This window comes from Lolium rigidum, chromosome 1, assembly GCF_022539505.1.
Source record: "Lolium rigidum isolate FL_2022 chromosome 1, APGP_CSIRO_Lrig_0.1, whole genome shotgun sequence".
Lineage (NCBI taxonomy): Eukaryota > Viridiplantae > Streptophyta > Magnoliopsida > Poales > Poaceae > Lolium > Lolium rigidum.
Window position 1 is genome coordinate 167,743,886 of NC_061508.1, and position 16,073 is coordinate 167,759,958.

The following is a 16,073-nucleotide window of genomic DNA, read 5'->3' on the forward strand; positions in this document are numbered from 1 at the left end:
TACCCAAAGCGGTAGTACCGCTTAGGCAAAAACTGGACATAACGGTTGGATTTGGAGGAGCCTATTTAAGGGCCCCTTCTTCCCCAACACAATTTTATCTCTTCCCTCTCTCTCCTCCATTGTTGCTGGGCTTAATCCTTGAGGATCTCCTCAACCATCCAACCAATCTTGCCCAAACTTTGAGGAGTGGTGGAGGAGACCCCGATCTATAGTTCTACCAAGAGAGATTTCACCAATACAAGCAATTCCTTAGTGGATCTTGGTGGTAGGGTTCCTATGGTGGGACATTGGAGATGTGCAGCTATGGAGGCTATCTTGGTGATTGATAACCCACAAGTATAGGGGATCGCAACAGTCTTCGAGGGAAGTAAAACCCAAATTTATTGATTCGACACAAGGGGAGGTAAAGAATACTTATAAGCCTTAACAACTGAGTTGTCAATTCAGCTGCACCTGGAAAAGCACTAGTAACAGGGGTGATGTGAAAGCAGCAGTAATATGAGAGCAATAGTGTAATATCCCAGGTAATGGGGTTACAAAAATAGAGGAAACAGATGTGTGTATTGCATTCATGCATAGAAAATCTGGGGAATTTTCGCGCTTTAAAGTAAAACAGATCACGATGAATCGAAGTTTCACTTGACCTTGGTGGAATTGAAGTAGCTCATCAAGTCAAGCGCTATAAACCTCAAAGTGACTTTGCTAAAACTTTGTTTTGGGTAGTGATGATTTGATCTAAGGGGTTAGATCAAATGGAATTAATAATCAACCCAACAACACTTTACTCAATGATCAACTACTTGATCTTATAACGAGATCATAATATGGTAATCAATGCTACAACACATGAACACCAATTCAATTGTAAATCCAAGTAACAATAATTGGAGAAACTATTCTTCACTCATCTCCTCCTTGTCTTAAACTAATCCATATCCTTATCATAAACCCTATGATATCCATCCCACTTGAATCCTGGAAGCATGACATGGAGATCAACTCTAGAAGTATATATTCTTCTCTATTCCAAATTATTAAGCATCAAACCTAGAGGGGTGAGAGTTCTATTATAATTATTAGAGAAGCAATAACAAACATTGAGCTAAACCTCGGATATACATCCAAGTATTCAAATCATCATCTCTAAGAGAAACCCTAGGATATTATCCAAGACAATTCCTAGTGAGATAAACCATTTATATTTAACATAGACATTGATGATCACATCAATCTCTATAGAGCCTAACCTTAAGTTAGTATTAAAGTCCTTTCCAAAATGAGAGAGACCAATCATACAAAACATAGCTTTATCTATTTAAGAATAAAGGACAACAATTGAACTAAAGTATTAGGTTGTAAACCATTTCCCTTGGAGTGGTGAGATAACCTAATACTACATGAAATAATACCATATCCATGAATTGATAAAGTAAGGAAGAGAACTATCCATATAACCAGATGATCATATCATCATTGATTAAGAAGAACTCTAAGTGTATATCCCAGACAATTCTTACGGGGTACAAATTATTGAGACAACCATAATATGCCTGTCCTAGAAAGTCAAATAGAAGTGCTATACCTTGATTGATCTAGACAATGCTTGATCATGGAAGTGAGAACCCATTTAATGAGAGATCCCTAGGAATCCAAACCTTGATCATTATAAATTGAGTGATGATCATAAAACCTAAGAATTTGAGGTAGATATATTATAAACAAGTTGTCCATGATAATGCCATGACCATGATTTGGAGAAATAAGAGAATAATCCAAATACTAACATTTATGTGATTAATAGATATTATTATTCACATGAAATCATAGGGAGGTAACTAGTAAGCAACTCTAGACTTATATCTGTTGCGGTCAAAACCCACTGGCGGGCAGTGACGGGCAACACAGTAGAGCCGGGAACAACTTAGGGCTGCGGCTGGCCCTGGTCCCTCCGAGCGACGGCCCGCAAAGCCTTCTGGTCACACGTCCGATGCTGATGCAAGGGCGTGCCACCTGACCTATACCTGGTCAGGAAGGTGATGGAGATGCCTCGCTTAGTTTCCTGCATGGCATACACGTAAACATTAAATACGAGCCTCGATCGGCTCTGGGTTATCTCGTGAATCGGCTCAAGGAGCCGATCCACCCATGATTCGTACGAGGTGCACGAATATATGGTGGTCCTGCTTGATCAAGATAAAGCTAATGAGATCTACGACGATTTAGGGTTTTCACCGCATAATCGGATCATCCTACTCACGGTTGGGCCTCGCGGCCACGCACGGTGATCGTAAGCCGATCCTAAACAAGGCCTAAAAACCAACACGAGGTTGATCCCCGGAACATCCTGTTTAGGGCTAGCGAACGACACCCTACGTGCCGCCTGGATCCTCCCCCTTCGTAAGGCCTAACTATTGCAGATATTAAACTAATCCTTGTAGAACAAGGAGCAATCGTAACGGATCAGATCTACTAAATAATGATCAAGCGGGGTGCCGCCCCTACACCTAAGATAGGTGTAAGGGCGGCTAGATATGCAAGGGTTGCACTACGATAGCATGTTACACGAAGAACTATGCTAACCCTAACACATCTATGATAACTACGTTGCTCGCCATCAAAAAGGCTTCAGTACGAGCAACGCATGAACAACATAAAGCTTGTGCTGCCTAGATCGCAAGATGCGATCTAGGCAGCATGTTGCTACCGGTAGAAACCCTCGAGACGAAGGAGTTGGCGATGCGCCGAGATTGATTTGGTTGGTTGAACGTTGGTTGTTGTTTATTTCATAAACCCTAGACACATATTTATAGTCCAGGGGACTTTCTAATTTAGGCGTGCACCTAACCGTGCACGGGTAAAACTCTATCTAAGATACGATCTACTAAATTACGGATATATGGGCAATCTAGCCCATTTTGCATATAAGGCCGATCCACGTATTTCTTCCGTATATAATCTTCAAGCCCATCTTGATCGTGGCCCACCTCTGACTTGGTCAAATTCTGGTGATAACACATGCCCCCCTGGTTTTGGAATTGATAATTCCAAAATCACTCTGTTTTTCTACGTCAGGTCATGTTGTAGCAGAGCAGAACCGTCGCGGCATTCTTCATCATGATGCCCTATCCTCTCAGCTTCTCTGCAAAATTCGACAGCTTTGGCATCACCTCTTCGGAAACTGTAATGGCATTAAATTTCCACCAGGCTCCTCATTATTTAACCGTGCCGATTGATTAGCCCACTTCATCCCCTTCCTCTGTTCCAGCTATCGGCACCAAAAAACCCTCTTCCCCTGTAGCGATGTCTTCCTCTTCCTCTGTCTCCTCCGGCCTCTCCCTCCATTCCTTCTCTTCGAGCGAGCCGGAGTGGAACTCCGATCACGCGCCAGAGGGCGACCTACCCCTGACCGATGGGGAAGAGGACCTCAAGTTCCTCATCGATGGGGAGCTGATAAGCGAAAGTGAAGACGACCTCCATCCCTGGGCGGAACCCACCTCCCCCGACGGGAAGGGGGAAGAAGTAGAGGAAGAAGAAGAAAAAGAGGAGGGCGGCCCCTCTTCCCCCGCTAAGCTTCTTCCGGCCAAGCGATTCCGCGCTTGGGCAGACAGCGAAGACGATGATGATGACGAGGAGGAAGAGGAGGAGGATGCTCCTCCTCCATCGGGTACCCGCCGACCAAGCGCTTCCGCTCCTGGGCGGACAGCGAGGATGATGATGATGATGAGGAAGACGAAGCTCCGGCCAAGGGCTGGGGCAGTAGCGACGAGGAGCTTCCTGGGAGCAGCGCCGACGACATCGACGACGGCGACGACTAGTAGAGTAGGACTGGTAGTAGCAGTGCACTAGGCACCAGATCCCTCTTTTGAGAGCCATCGGCTCTTTCTTGTAAAGCCGCTCCTTTGAATTAATGAAAATTGTTCTTTCAATTAATCCAATTTCACTTCTTCCGCCTGTCATACCAAGACCGATAGCAACGTATCGGATTCCTTCTCCTTTGGACGCCCGTGAAGCCGGACTCAAATGTCGATTAGACTCGTCGATCAAGCACTTCTCAAATTCAGATTGCGATTTGATATCCGACCATAATTTTCGCAATCCCTTAGCCGATGACTATTCATCGGCTATTTCGAGAATCCAGTCCCTTTCTTCTTTTGTAGCAACAGGACGGTCCAAAACCCGAAAACCGACGGCCTCCTTTTCCGGCTCCACTCCGTAGCTTTAGCAGTTTTCTTTTGCAAGCAGCTCAGCACTTTCGGAGAAGGCCACGATGCAGGGTCAGCCGATGCAACTCCAATCGGCTCCCGAAAATAGAGCATCTACCAAATTAGCTGCCCCCCGAGCCTTAGTCAAGGCGAGAACATCAACGAGGATGCACCGATACAACAGAAAAGGGTTTGACCTCAGGTAATCTGGTAATCTGAGACAGCCCACCGAGAACGCTTAGCCAAACTTGCCCCCATTGATCAGCTTTCTCCCATTGAACGCCGCTGTCTTGCATGCCAATCGATGTTACCGCTGAACTGTCGCAAAGGGTCGACGGCTCGTTGCCACCGAGGTTGCTCTCATTGCACATTCCCTCCAAGGAAACAGAAACTCTTGAAGCAATCTGAGCCTTGAGCGTATATCTGGTAGGTCTCGTGTAATTGTTCTAGAGTCGATGGCCTCGCACCGGCTGTAAATTTTTTTTTTTACTAGCCGATTTTCCTATCGGCCCCCAATGTTTCGCTGTATACATGTTTATCTGCACATGTTCATCTGACTATATGCCCCCCGAGCCGAATCTGCCAGGTGACTGCAGATATCGGCTTTGTGGTTAGCCAGGGCACTGTACTTGCGCGTCGGCTCCGCGAGGATTCGTGTTGATTTTCATCCGCCGACGTGGCCGCTGCCCAGTAGATCGATGTTGAACATAAGCAGAACATGTGGTGAAGATAATTTTGGCCGATTGCTGGAATCGGCCTCCATATCGATTGAAGCGCTAACTGAAGGTTCTGTAATGCCCCTTCATAATTTTTGGGGCCGATCACAAGGATCAGCTTCGCCACGTTTGCTCATTGGTTTGTCCTTGCTACTCGGTTAGGCCGGTGGATAAAACCAACCCAACCTCTGACTTTATCATGTTGATGTGCTTGCTGCCGTCCACCTCGAGTGCATCGTGTAATCGTGGAGCACTAAGCTCCGTCGGAAGGACGAGCACCATGTTTGTGCCAGCCGATTCCGATGTTTCATCATCGGCTTTCCTTTGCTTGGGGCGCCACTCCATTTTCCGTGGACGACCCTCTTCGTCCAGGGTACGCTGAACTTTCGCAGCCAGATCAGGTCGTGCCTTCCTTAATGTATGCAGGTATAACCTTTCGGCTTCCTCCAGGCCGCGCAATCGCTGAACCCTGCGCTTTTGTGAACGGCTGAGTCCATCAGGGCACCACCTTGGCCGGTGGTACCTGTCTTCTTCTTCTTCTTGCCCCTCGTCTTCGAATCCTCGAGATCTTCCCAACGAGGGGACTCGGCAGCGTTTGCTTTGTGGCGGGAGAGGCCCTAGGCGCTTGAATACGGACACGTTGGCTGCCTCCTTCTTCTTCCGGTTGCATTCGGGCAATTGCCGATTGTGGATAATCGGCTCATTCCCGAATCCCAGCGAGTGATGCGAAGAAGGGGCAGTCCCAGTGCCTATCGTTGTCGTCTTGCTCCCTTGATCTTCCTTCGGCACGGCGCTCGTGCTCCTCCTCATCGCGATCGTGCCGACGATGTCTTCTGGCTTCTCTAGCCAGACGATCTCTTTCATCATCATCGTTGGATCGTCGGCGTTGGTCATACTGACTCACATACTTGTTGAGGAGGTGATCGAGAGAGGGTCGCTGATATCTTATGTTCTTCACTTCTCCCTCTGTGACGTAGCGCTTGCCATCATGACGGAGCCGATCGCGTGGAGCGGCCTCCTCTGTGTCCTTGCTACGAGAGCAGCTGCCCTCGTCTCCATCCTTGCCAGAGTGGTGCCCAGGTCCTACCATGTTGATGCTGAACGAGGATCCTGGCTGGCAACCTTCAGGGTAAGTGCATTCCACCATGTTAACGGCGGGGAAAGGTTGGGTGTCGACCTTCATGGCGTACTGGTTGAAAATCAGACGTCCTTGTTCTATCGCCATTTGGATCTGCTGATGCCAAACCCTGCGAGTCGTTGGTGGCATGGGAGAGCGAGTTATGCCATTTGCGGCATGGCTTTCCGTTCAGCTCCTGTACCGTGGGGAATTTGAGACCTTCGGGTATCTTCAACTCGCTTTTCCTTGAGTAGGAGGTCGAAGATTTGTTCAGTCTTGGTCACGTCAAAATCAAACCCCCGGGCGGGCCTGGTGGCTTTACCCATTTGCAGGACACGGGGGTTGCCCCCCGAGTCCATTCAGCCACTGCTACCTCTTGATCTCCCGCAGAAACTTCGTCTTCCTCTGCCTCGACCAGGACTACTGCACGCTTGAATTTGTCCTGGTACAAGTCCGGGTGGCGCTGTTCATATGCCGACAGTTTCTGAACCATGTGCGCCAGTGAGGGGTAGTCTGCTTGGGAGGCCATGTCCTTGAGCGGTGTTGCGAGGCCCGCTCACCGCCAACTCGATCGCTTCCTTTTCAGTTACACGAACCGAATAACATCGGTTCCTAAGATTCCTGAAGCGCTGGATGTATTCTGTCACGGTTTCTCCACGCTTCTGACGTAGTTGTGCTAGATCGGCAATGCTGGACTCGGAAGCCTCTGAATGGTACTGCATATGGAAATGTTCTTCCAACTGCTTCCAAGTCCGGATGGAGTCTGGTGGCAACGAGGTGTACCACCCGAAAGCCGATCCCGTGAGGGATCAGTGAGAAGAACCTCACGCGTAGGGAATCCGACACTGAGGCCGTTCCTAGCTGTGCCAAATATCGGCCTACGTGCTCGATGGAGCTGGAACCATCTGATCCACTGAATTTGGAGAAATCAGGGAGCCGATATTTAGGTGGTAGCGGGATCAATTCGTAGTCGTCGGGGTACGGCTTGGAATAGCCGATTGCCCTCCTTTTCGGCACCATGCCGAACTGGTCTCTCAGTATGGTACTGATCTGATCCGCTGTGCTGGCTGCAGGAGTTGAACTCCGAAGATTCGCCGGGGTGGCGTACTTAGCCAGCCATGTTTGCTTTTCCAGCTCTGAGCCAACTGCAGGAGCTGTGCTCTGGAGGTTCGTCGGGGTGGCGTACTTAGTTAGCCACGTCTGCTTCTCAAGATCTGTCGCTGATGTCCCTCCTGTTTTCCCAGAAGTCCCTGATGTTGTGGCCTGGTTTGTGAGCGCCCAGTTACCGCAATCCGGCACATACGTGCACGTGTACCCATGGGGGATCTCCTTAGGCGCCTCATGCAAGAACTGGCAGTCACTAGGGTCACCACCAATCTTGTAGACGACGAATGCCGGTGAATTCGGCACTTCTGGTGCTGCCAACGCAAATGGCAGCGGTGGACGGGACTGGAGTGGCAACTCTCCTTGATGCGTCCCGAGAGCTGGTCCCGACGGCGAGTACCGGTGCCTCATGATCTCCTGGATCACCCGAAGAGCTACACGCTCCAACGTGTTTACCGAGGTTCTCGGAGTGGCGATGTAGCGAGTGAGCCACCAAGTAGTTGATCTCCTCGCCGCGGGGACCCGGTGCGTTCTTCCGACGGGCGGAGAGGTCTATCCCATCGAGTGCACCATCAGGCGAGAACCCCTTCCACTCGATGCCATGTGAACGGGTTCGTGAAAAGAGCCGATGAGGTCGGCTTCGAGGATGGTTTTGACCTCGTCATACTTCTTCTTGAGCTCGTCGGTCGGATCCTCGTACGTGATCGGGCGTGCCGTCCGCCATCTCAGATGTAGATGGCGATGTGGTTGATGTAGACGATTGTCCCACCGGGCGTGCCGAGAATGTGTTGCGGTCAAAACCCACCGGCGGGCAGCGACGGGCAACACGAGAGAGCCGGGAACAACTTAGGGCTGCGGCTGGCCCTGGTCCCTCCGAGCGACGGCCCGCAAAGCCTTCCGGTCACACGTACGATGCCGATGCAAGGGCGTGCCACCCGACCTATACACGGTCGGGAAGGTGATGGAGATGCCTCGCTTAGTTTCCTGCATGGCATACACGTAAACATTAAATACGAGCCTCGATCGGCTCTCGGGTTATCCCGTGAATCGGCTCAAGGAGCCGATCCACCCATGATTCGTACGAGGTGCACGAATATATGGTGGTCCTGCTTGATCAAGATAAAGCTAATGAGATCTACGACGATTTAGGGTTTTCACCGCATAATCGGATCATCCTACTCACGGTTGGGCCTCGCGGCCACGCACGGTGATCGTAAGCCGATCCTAAACAAGGCCTAAAAACCAACACGAGGTTGATCCCCGGAACATCCTGTTTAGGGCTAGCGAACGACACCCTACGTGCCGCTGGATCCTCCCCCCCCTTCGTAAGGCCTAACTATTGCAGATATTAAACTAATCCTTGTAGAACAAGGAGCAATCGTAACGGATCAGATCTACTAAATAATGATCAAGCGGGGTGCCGCCCCTACACCTAAGATAGGTGTAAGGGCGGCTAGATATGCAAGGGTTGCACTACGATAGCATGTTACACGAAGAACTATGCTAACCCTAACACATCTATGATAACTACGTTGCTCGCCATAAAAAGGCTTCGATACGAGCAACGCATGAACAACATAAAGCTAGTGCTGCCTAGATCGCAAGATGCGATCTAGGCAGCATGTTGCTTACCGGTAGAAACCCTCGAGACGAAGGAGTTGGCGATGCGCCGAGATTGATTTGGTTGGTTGAACGTTGGTTGTTGTTTATTTCATAAACCCTAGACACATATTTATAGTCCAGGGGACTTTCTAATTTAGGCGTGCACCTAACCGTGCACGGGTAAAACTCTATCTAAGATACGATCTACTAAATTACAGATATATGGGCAATCTAGCCCATTTTGCATATAAGGCCGATCCACGTATTTCTTCCGTATATAATCTTCAAGCCCATCTTGATCGTGGCCCACCTCTGACTTGGTCAAATTCTGGTGATAACACATGCCCCCTGGTTTTGGAATTGATAATTCCAAAATCACTCTGTTTTTCTACGTCAGGTCATGTTGTAGCAGAGCAGAACCGTCGCGGCATTCTTCATCATAATGCCCTATCCTCTCAGCTTCTCTGCAAAATTCGACAGCTTTGGCATCACCTCTTCGGAAACTGTAATGGCATTAAATTTCCACCAGGCTCCTCATTATTTAACCGTGCCGATTGATTAGCCCACTTCATCCCCTTCCTCTGTTCCAGCTATCGGCACCAAAAAACCCTCTTCCCCGTAGCGATGTCTTCCTCTTCCTCTGTCTCCTCCGGCCTCTCCCTCCAATCCTTCTCTTCGAGCGAGCCGGAGTGGAACTCCGATCACGCGCCAGAGGGCGACCTACCCCTGACCGATGGGGAAGAGGACCTCAAGTTCCTCATCGATGGGGAGCTGATAAGCGAAAGTGAAGACGACCTCCATCCCTGGGCGGAACCCACCTCCCCCGACGGGAAGGGGGAAGAAGTAGAGGAAGAAGAAGAAAAAGAGGAGGGCGGCCCCTCTTCCCCCGCTAAGCTTCTGCCGGCCAAGCGATTCCGCGCTTGGGCAGACAGCGAAGACGATGATGATGACGAGGAGGAAGAGGAGGAGGATGAATCCTCCTCCTCCATCGGGTACCCGCCGACCAAGCGCTTCCGCTCCTGGGCGGACAACGAGGATGATGATGATGAGGAAGACGAAGCTCCGGCCAAGGGCTGGGGCAGTAGCGACGAGGAGCTTCCTGGGAGCAGCGCCGACGACATCGACGACGGCGACGACTAGTAGAGTAGGACTAGTAGTAGCAGTGCACTAGGAACCAGATCCCTCTTTTGAGAGCCATCGGCTCTTTCTTGTAAAGCCGCTCCTTTGAATTAATGAAAATTGTTCTTTCAATTAATCCAATTTCACTTCTTCCGCCTGTCATACCAAGACCGATAGCAACGTATCGGATTCCTTCTCCTTTGGACGCCCGTGAAGCCGGACTCAAATGTCGATTAGACTGTCAGTCAAGCACTTCTCAAATTCAGACTGCGATTTGATATCTGACCATAATTTTCGCAATCCCTTAGCCGATGACTATTCATCGGCTATTTCGAGAATCCAGTCCCTTTCTTCTTTTTGTAGCAACAGGACGGTCCAAAACCTGAAAAACCGACGGCCTCCTTTTCCGGCTCCACTCCGTAGCTTTAGCAGTTTTCTTTTGCAAGCAGCTCAGCACTTTCGTAGAAGGCCACGATGCAGGGTCAGCCGATGCAACTCCAATCGGCTCCCGAAAATAGAGCATCTACCAAATTAGCTGCCCCCCGAGCCTTAATCAAGGCGAGAACATCAACGAGGATGCACCGATACAACAAAAAAGGCTTTGACCTCAGGTAATCTGGTAATCTGAGACAGCCACCAGGAACAGTTAGCCAAACTTGCCCCCATTGATCAGCTTTCTCCCATTGAACGTCGCTGTCTTGCATGCCAATCGATGTTACCGCTGAACTGTCGCAAAGGGTCGACGGCTCGTTGCCACCGAGGTTGCTCTCATTGCACATTCCCTCCAAGGAAACAGAAACTCTTGAAGCAATCTGAGCCTTGAGCGTATATCTGGTAGGTCTCGTGTAATTGTTCTAGAGTCGATGGCCTCGCACCGGGTGTAAATTTTTTTTTTTTTTACTGGCCGATTTTCCTATCGGCCCCCAATGTTTCGCTGTATACATGTTTATCTGCACATGTTCATCTGACTATATGCCCCCCGAGCCGAATCTGCCAGGTGACTGCAGATATCGGCTTTGTGGTTAGCCAGGAGCACTTGTACTTGCGCGTCGGCTCCGCGAGGATTCGTGTTGATTTTCATCCGCCGACGTGGCCGCTGCCCAGTAGATCGATGTTGAACATAAGCAGAACATGTGGTGAAGATAATTTTGGCCGATTGCTGGAATCGGCCTCCATATCGATTGAAGCGCTAACTGAAGGTTCTGTAATGCCCCTTCATAATTTTTGGGGCCGATCACAAGGATCAGCTTCGCCACGTTTGCTCATTGGTTTGTCCTTGCTACTCGGTTAGGCCGGTGGATAAAACCAACCCAACCTCTGACTTTATCATGTTGATGCGCTTGCTGCCGTCCACCTCGAGTGCATCGTGTAATCGTGGAGCACTAAGCTCCGTCGGAAGGACGAGCACCATGTTTGTGCCGGCCCGATGTTTCATCATTGGCTTTCCTTTGCTTGGGGCGCCACTCCATTTTCCGTGGACGACCCTCTTCGTCCAGGGTTCGCTGAACTTTCGCAGCCAGATCAGGTCGTGCCTTCCTTAATGTATGCAGGTATAACCTTTCGGCTTCCTCCAGGCCGCGCAATCGCTGAACCCTGCGCTTTTGTGAACGGCTGAGTCCATCAGGGCACCACCTTGGCCGGTGGTACCTGTCTTCTTCTTCTTCTTGCCCCTCGTCTTCTGAATCCTCGAGATCTTCCCAACGAGGGGACTCAGCGCGTTTGCTTTGTGGCGGGAGAGGCCCTAGGCGCTTGAATACGGACACGTTGGCTGCCTCCTTCTTCTGGTTGCATTCTGGGCAATTGCCGATTGTGGATAATCGGCTCATTCCTGAATCCCAGCAGTGTCTGAAGAAGGGGCAGTCCCAGTGCCTATCGTTGTCGTCTTGCTCCCTTGATCTTCCTTCGGCACGGCGCTCGTGCTCCTCCTCATCGCGATCGTGCCGACGATGTCTTCTGGCTTCTCTAGCCAGACGATCTCTTTCATCATCATCGTTGGATCGTCGGCGTTGGTCATATCGACTCACATACTTGTTGAGGAGGTGATCAGAGAGGGGTCGCTGATATCTTATGTTCTTCACTTCTCCCTCTGTGATGTAGCGCTTGCCATCATGACGGAGCCGATCGCGTGGAGCGGCCTCCTCTGTGTCCTTGCTACGAGAGCAGCTGCCCTCGTCTCCATCCTTGCCAGAGTGGTGCCCAGGTCCTACCATGTTGATGTTGAACGAGGATCCTGGCTGGCAACCTTCAGGGTAAGTGCATTCCACCATGTTAACGGCGGGGAAAGGTTGGGTGTCGACCTTCATGGCGTACTGGTTGAAAATCAGACGTCCTTGTTCTATCGCCATTTGGATCTGCCGACGCCAAACCCTGCGATCGTTGGTGGCATGGGAGAGCGAGTTATGCCATTTGCGGTATGGCTTTCCGTTCAACTCCTGTACCGTGGGGAATTTGAGACCTTCGGGTATCTTCAATCTGCTTTTCCTTGAGTAGGAGGTCGAAGATTTGTTCGAGTCTTGGTCACGTCAAAATCAAACCCCCTGGGCGGGCCTGGTGGCTTTACCCATTTGCAGGACACGGGGGTTGCCCCCCGAGTCCATTCAGCCACTGCTACCTCTTGATCTCCCGCAGAAACTTCGTCTTCCTCTGCCTCGACCAGGACTACTGCACGCTTGAATTTGTCCTGGTACAAGTCCGGGTGGCGCTGTTCATATGCCGACGGTTTCGAACCATGTGCGCCAGTGAGGGGTAGTCTGCTTGGGAGGCCATGTCCTTGAGCGGTGTTGCGAGGCCCGCTACTGCCAACTCGACTGCTTCCTTTTCAGTTACACGAACCGAATAACATCGGTTCCTAAGATTCCTGAAGCGCTGGATGTATTCTGTCACAGTTTCTCCACGCTTCTGACGTAGTTGTGCTAGATCGGCAATGCTGGACTCGGAAGCCTCTGAATGGTACTGCATATGGAACTGTTCTTCCAACTGCTTCCAAGTCCGGATGGAGTCTGGTGGCAACGAGGTGTACCACCCGAAAGCCGATCCCGTGAGGGACTGTGAGAAGAACCTCACGCGTAGGGAATCCGACACTGAGGCCGTTCCTAGCTGTGCCAAATATCGGCCTACGTGCTCGATGGAGCTGGAACCATCTGATCCACTGAATTTGGAGAAATCAGGGAGCCGATATTTAGGTGGTAGCGGGATCAATTCGTAGTCGTCGGGGTACGGCTTGGAATAGCCGATTGCCCTCCTTTTCGGCACCATGCCGAACTGGTCTCTCAGTATGGTACTGATCTGATCCGCTGTGCTGGCTGCAGGAGTTGAACTCTGAAGATTCGCCGGGGTGGCGTACTTAGCCAGCCATGTTTGCTTTTCCAGCTCTGAGCCAACTGCAGGAGCTGTGCTCTGGAGGTTCGTCGGGGTGGCGTACTTAGTTAGCCACGTCTGCTTCTCAAGATCTGTCGCTGACGTCCCTCCTGTTTTCCCAGAAGTCCCTGATGTTGTGGCCTGGTTTGTGAGCGCCCAGTTACCGCAATCCGGCACATACGTGCACGTGTACCCATGGGGGATCTCCTTAGGCGCCTCATGCAAGAACTGGCAGTCACTAGGGTCACCACCAATCTTGTAGACGACGAATGCCGGTGAATTCGGCACTTCTGGTGCTGCCAACGCAAATGGCAGGGGTGGACGGGACTGGAGTGGCAACTCTCCTTGATGCGTCCCGAGAGCTGGTCCTGACGGCGAGTACTGGTGCCTCATGATCTCCTGGATCACCCGAAGAGCTACACGCTCCAACGTGTTTACCAGGTTCTCAGAGTGGCGATGTAGCGAGTGAGCCACCAAGTAGTTGATCTCCTGCCGCAGGGACCTGGTGCGTTCTTCTGACGGGGCAGAGGTCTATCCCATCGAGTGCACCATCAGGCGAGAACCCCTTCCACCCGATGCCATGTGAACGGGTTACGTGAAAAGAGCCGATGAGGTCGGCTCGAGGATGGTTTTGACCTCGTCATACTTCTTCTTGAGCTCGTCGGTCAGATCCTCGTACGTGACTGGCGTGCCGTCCGCCATCTCAGATGTAGATGGCGATGTGGTTGATGTAGACGATTGTACCACCGGGCGTGCCAGAATGTGTTGCGGTTAAAACCCACTGGCGGGCAGCGACGGGCAACACAGTAGAGCCGGGAACAACTTAGGGCTGCGGCTGGCCCTGGTCCCTCCGAGCGACGGCCCGCAAAGCCTTCTGGTCACACGTCCGATGCTGATGCAAGGGCGTGCCACCTGACCTATACCTGGTCAGGAAGGTGATGGAGATGCCTCGCTTAGTTTCCTGCATGGCATAAACGTAAACATTAAATACGAGCCTCGATCGGCTCTCAGGTTATCCTGTGAATCGACTCAAGGAGCCGATCCACCCATGATTCGTACGAGGTGCACGAATATATGGTGGTCCTGCTTGATCAAGATAAAGCTAATGAGATCTACGATTATTTAGGGTTTTCACCGCATAATCGGATCATCCTACTCACGGTTGGGCCTCGCGGCCACGCACGGTGATCGTAAGCCGATCCTAAACAAGGCCTAAAAACCAACACGAGGTTGATCCCCGGAACATCCTGTTTAGGGCTAGCGAACGACACCCTACGTGCCGCTGGATCCTCCCCCCCTTCGTAAGGCCTAACTATTGCAGATATTAAACTAATCCTTGTAGAACAAGGAGCAATCGTAATGGATCAGATCTACTAAATAATGATCAAGCGGGTGTCGCCCCTACACCTAAGATAGGTGTAAGGGCGGCTAGATATGCAAGGGTTGCACTACGATAGCATGTTACACGAAGAACTATGCTAACCCTAACACATCTATGATAACTACGTTGCTCGCCATCAAAAAGGCTTCAGTACGAGCAACACATGAACAACATAAAGCTTGTGCTGCCTAGATCGCAAGATGCGATCTAGGCAGCATGTTGCTTACCGGTAGAAACCCTCGAGACGAAGGAGTTGGCGATGCGCCGAGATTGATTTGGTTGGTTGAACGTTGGTTGTTGTTTATTTCATAAACCCTAGACACATATTTATAGTCCAGGGGACTTTCTAATTTAGGCGTGCACCTAACCGTGCACGGGTAAAACTCTATCTAAGATACGATCTACTAAATTACAGATATATGGGCAATCTAGCCCATTTTGCATATAAGGCCGATCCACGTATTTCTTCCGTATATAATCTTCAAGCCCATCTTGATCGTGGCCCACCTCTGACTTGGTCAAATTCTGGTGATAACAATATCCCAACCTTAACTTGTGAACCACTTGGTGATCATAAGTAGTATTCTACCACATCTGCATTCCACTTATTCTTCACCTAAGAAACATAAGAAAACCTTAGTGTAAAGCTCCATACTTAAAATGGTGAGAAATCATCCATTCATATGACCAAAGTTAACTATAAAAAGAACTATAACAACTTTAATTACTTTAACAATAGATCAAGGATATAATAGAAAACTATTGGTATAAGATAAAACCAATTCTCAAGTCCTTAGTAATTAAAGGGAGAACAAAAACAAATAAACCACTAACCATATTACCTTGATTAGGGGAGATTAAACCCTAGCACATGCAATATGATGTCATCCCAATTCTACAAACTAGAATTATATCTCAAACCTAGTCTATGTATCACTATGGTGATCATAATATAAAACCAAGCCCTAATTAAGATTCATACCAATGGCCATTAGGTGAATATGATGAGAACCCTAGAATTGTTCACTAATTAAAGTTCATGCTTCATTTTGGAACTTAGGAATAAACTAATGCTACACCATTTAATTAGAACCATGGTGGTGATCAACCACTTAATTAAAACCAAACCATAATAAGAGTAGTATCTACCTTAGGTATTTCATGGTGTTATTAAAATATAACACTAATGTTAACTTTGAAATAAGATTATCTTAATGCTTACAAGACCTTAACAAAAAGTTGCTCACATAAAATATTATGCAAGGGATCAAATCCTCAGATAAGAGATTAAATACTTAGAAAGATTTATGCACATGAGATCATGTCATTAAGTCCCTGGTTTAATAGAACTCCATAAACAAACAATACTTAGTAACTTGTTTCTTGCAAAGCAATACCAAAGCAATACCAAATAAAACAAGATATATCATTAAGTAAGAAAACTACCAATTAGAAAACAATTTGAATATTCCCAA